We start from the raw sequence: 4,439 nt of genomic DNA, 5'->3' as shown, positions 1-4,439 counted from the left end.
CCCTCACACAGGCGTGTGTTTGCTCTTTCGTAGCGCTTGAAAAGAACACAGAATCCACTTTGATCTTTTGTGAGCGATCTGGCTCCAAACATTTTTATTCTACCATTCACAGACCCAGTCTTCTTTTATGAAGGCAATGCCCCTGGAGGCATTCATGAGCCCTCTCAAAATACAGCGCCCCCCACTGGCAAACCCTATCACCACACAAAACACCCACACATCATCACAGGTCTCTTCCTATAAATTGGACCAGGGAAAAACTATTTCAGTCAAAATGAAAGTAAAATTGCAGCTAATGCACGCAAGATGAAAGAAAGTGAAAGAACGCCAGAGTGTAGAGACCAGTTTCAAACACGCCACCTCATTGTTTTTCATTCTTCACCCAGTACAGCACGTCAGTTCATCCTCCGTTCACAAACCAGGTAAGATCAGTAACATAAAGTATGATGTTTGCAAAGTGTAACATTAAAATTGTTGCCGTGTGTGTGTTGTCAGTTTCTTATTTATGTTGTTGACATGTTGTCTTAACCTAATAGATTCTTTTCATTCTAACAGTGATGGCCTGCGTCAGATTCATCAAGTGCCTGTTTCTCTTTATAATTCTGTGCATCTTATCTCTTCTGTGCCTTATTTTCATCGCAAGCTGGGTCAAGGACCAAGTGGTAAATTCCTGCTTTGTCAATCTCTTGATGTGGTAGTAATTGTAGGATTATTTGCACATACATGTAAATTCTTCCAGTAATTAGAGGAGCTCATTAACTGTTAGAAATGTTCCTTCTTCATAATGGATTATAAAAAGCATGAGCCGCTGTTGTTCTCTGAAGTTTCAGGAATTACTGAAAAGAGGTAAACGAAGAAGTTGACAAATACAAGGTGGGTCAGTTTGCAAGTTGCTCACAAGGCTTTGAACGTCTGTTATGTGTATTGGCAGAAAACAAAATAATTCATTATTTCAAGTATTCTCTTTATTAATTCCTATATAAAAATATTATGAAGTACATTATTGAGGATATTTCTGTTTTTTCTGCTTGTGATCATTTTAATTACCTACCATTATCCTTACCATAACCTTGGCTACTGTTAATTGAATGCTAAGACAATGCCATTGGTCAGTTGCAATGTTGGTCCTGGACAAATATATGTAGCAACAATAACAACACAGTAATATCAGATTGTGCAAACGTCATACAAGTACAGTATTTCTCTGTACTTACTACACTACTTACTATAGTCGGGTAAATTTAATTGTACTATTCTTTTTTCCATTAGGAAGATGACGTTTATAGAAGAGCAGCAATCACAAAAATATTTAATCTCGCAAGTTCACTGGATAACAAGGAAAAACTGGTAAATTAAAATTGACCAATTTCTTATTATTTAAAATATATATATTGTAACATAAATATGACCTTCCTGTTTGATTTTTCTTTTTCTTGCTGTGTTTATATTCTGTAACACACTCACTATGTTCTTTTCCTTTCAGGAAATATTCAAGGAAACCCTTCAAACAGCGATAGAACAGGAAGAGAGACTGAAGGTGGGTCAGTCAGTCTCCAGTTTATTCCCAGAATGTCCATAATATGAGTAGAAATACTATATGTGAAAAGTTTTATTTTTCTCCTTTAGGAAGAATCCAGATACAAAGTGACAACCTTCTCAAAACAATACAATGAAAAAATGAAGGAATTAGTTCGTCAATGGGAAGAAGCAATGCTATTATCATATGATTCTCCACCACTCCAGGAAATAGCTGACATTGGATTCCACATGATGACAAATGCCAGAGCTTACTTAGACAAGAAGCTGGATTTACTGCAAGAATAGAGAACTCAGAAAAGAAAAATGAGAGGAGTAAATGATGAGCTTCAGAAAATTGCAAGAGAAACAATAAATTGAACTTGTGTTTCTGTTTTCGTTTGTTGACCTATGTAACGTATATCATGTATTTGTGAAAGGACATAATCTGAATTGTTTTTGTGACTTTCTCTAATTGTATACTTCTTAGCTGCGTAACATCTTGTCCTATAATGTTCCCTGAGTGATATTATAAAGTGAAAAGCTTCACTCCTGGTGTGAGGCCTAAGCAAGAGCACAGTTGAGCTCTTCAGTCTTGATGCAATAATGACTGCAGTAGTGAAATCTGGATCCTTGTGTAGGCAGCACAACTTGTCAGTTTTCTGCAGTTATTTACATTCCAGTGTTGCAGTTGTTTAGGCTGTGTTTAACTTCCTTATCACAAAGAGATCAGAAAACAGCGGACCTGCATAGTGTATGAACAGTTTTCTGTTCTGAAGCTAAACCTGAGGTTTCCAAATCTAGTTTGTACTTCCACATGTATGATCTGGTGTTGGCAGCATGTAACCAATTACAGACATGAACAGGTCTACTGACAAGTTGTACTCCCACCTCATGGATTCTCTGCTGACAGTAATAATATTTGATCATATTAGCTAATGTGATCAAAACAAAACAAAAATGTTTTGATCACATTACACAAGAATATTAAACAAATAAACACAAATAGTACATTGTGTGAGTGTGTGTGTTTGTTGATGTTTAATTTACTTCTTTACTTAGAAGCGTTTTTCTGATTAGGAAAATACTGCTACAGTGTATACCATTACATATTAACATATATTAATTTAGGTAATAAAAATTCTTGGGGATTTATGTTAATAAAGGATTTGTAACTGCGCAAAATGTGACATTTATGGGGAAATAAAGCGGTTGTGGCTACTTGATTCTTATAAACTTGAACGGTACAGTTCTGTCATGAAAGTCCAATCAGTATCAAACAATTACAATTTAAGAAATATAATTATATTGTTTATAATGGCCTTTTTTCCATAAATTTAGCATAACATGGTCATTTTTAATGTGGTCATTATCTCATAATTATGACATAATTCATGAAATATATGAATGATTAATGGATTAAGTTATTTAGTTCAACACGAAGGTACTGACTAAGTCTCTGGCTTTATGTCATTGAAAGTTTAATGTATGGATGAACTGAGCCGTTGCAATCACTGATTAAAGAGGTTGAAATTTGAATAATACATAAATATATTTATGAAAATCTCAATCTAAACATTTGTGAATATTTTTTTGAGTGGTGAGTATGGTGTGCTCAATACACACCCATGCAGAGAGCTAATATTGAGTATGATGATGGAGGACAAGACACTGGGAATTTCCACAGACTGAGGCTTGTCTGTCAAGAATTCCAGCACCAGTGGTCTGAGTCCCAACAATAAAAGTGGCTAGTGTCTGTGGATTTAATGGTATTACGCGAAATTAAAGTCCAGAAAGAGTAGGTCAGACATATGCACTACAAATCAAAACTGTGGACACACCTTCTCATATAATGGTTTTTCTTTATTTTCATGACTGTTTACATTGTAGATTCTCACTTAAGGCATCATTACAATTTTTTTATTTACTACATAATTCCATATGTGTTTATTCATAGTTTGACTCAAAACATGTTTTATATTTTAGATTATTCAAAATAGCATCCCTTTGCTTTGATTACTGCTTTGCACACTCTTGGCATTGTCTCTATGAGCTTCATGAGGTCATCACCTGAAATGGTTTTCCCACAGTCTTGAAGAAGTTCCCAGTTCCTGTTGAAAAATAAATGATGGTCCAACTAAAAGCAAACTGGATAGGATGGCATGTCGCTGCAGGATGCTGTGGTAGCCATGCAGGTTCAGTCTGCATTCAGTTTTAAATAAATCTCCAACAGTGTCACCAGCAAAGCACCCCCACACCTTCACACCTCATCCATGCTTCACGGTGGGAACCATGCATGTAGAGACCATCTATTCCCCTTTTCTGCATCGCACAAAGACACAGTGAGTGGAACCAACAATCGCAAATTTGGAGTCATTAGATCAAAGCACAGATTTCCACCGGTCTAATGTCCATTCCTTGTGTTTCTTGGCCCAAACAAATCTCTTCTGCTTGTTACTTTTCCTTAGTAGTGGTGTCTTAGCAGCTATTTGACCACAAAGGCCTGATTCCTCTGAACAGTTGATGTAGAGATGTGTCCGCTACTGGAACTCTGTGTGGCATTTATCTGGGCTCTAATCTGAGCTGCTGTTAACTTGTGATTTCTGAGGCTGGTGAATGATAAATGTATCCTCAGCAGCAGAGGTGACTCTTGGTCTTCCTTTCCTGGGCGGTCCTCATGTCAGCCAGTTCTGTCATAGCGCTTGATAGTTTTTGCGACTGCACTTGGGGACTAACTCAGAGTTTTAGCAATTTTCCAGACTGACTGACCTTCAGTTCTTAAAGTAATGATTCTTTTTACTGATGTGATTGGTTCTTACCATAATAAGAATTCTAACAGCTGTCAAATATGACTGTCAGCTGTGTACAGTGGCGGTCTTAGCCTGTTTGGTGCCCTGGGCGATACACCCACTGGCACCCCCCCC

General features: G+C 36.9%; 1 long non-coding RNA gene across 1 annotated transcript; it reads left to right on the top strand.

The window, feature by feature from the left end:
* Positions 1–383: 383 nt before the first annotated feature.
* LOC120720156 lies at positions 384–3,256 on the top strand. Its single transcript, XR_005692820.1, has 6 exons — positions 384–422; positions 556–662; positions 825–873; positions 1,270–1,347; positions 1,484–1,537; positions 1,627–3,256. It is a non-coding gene; the product is annotated as an uncharacterized LOC120720156 (long non-coding RNA).
* Positions 3,257–4,439: the final 1,183 nt, after the last annotated feature.

The sequence above is a fragment of the Simochromis diagramma genome, unplaced genomic scaffold, assembly GCF_900408965.1.
Source record: "Simochromis diagramma unplaced genomic scaffold, fSimDia1.1 OVJJ01000563.1, whole genome shotgun sequence".
Classification (NCBI taxonomy): domain Eukaryota; kingdom Metazoa; phylum Chordata; class Actinopteri; order Cichliformes; family Cichlidae; genus Simochromis; species Simochromis diagramma.
Note: the sequence above shows the minus strand (reverse complement) of the source record. Positions and strands in the feature narration are given on the sequence as shown.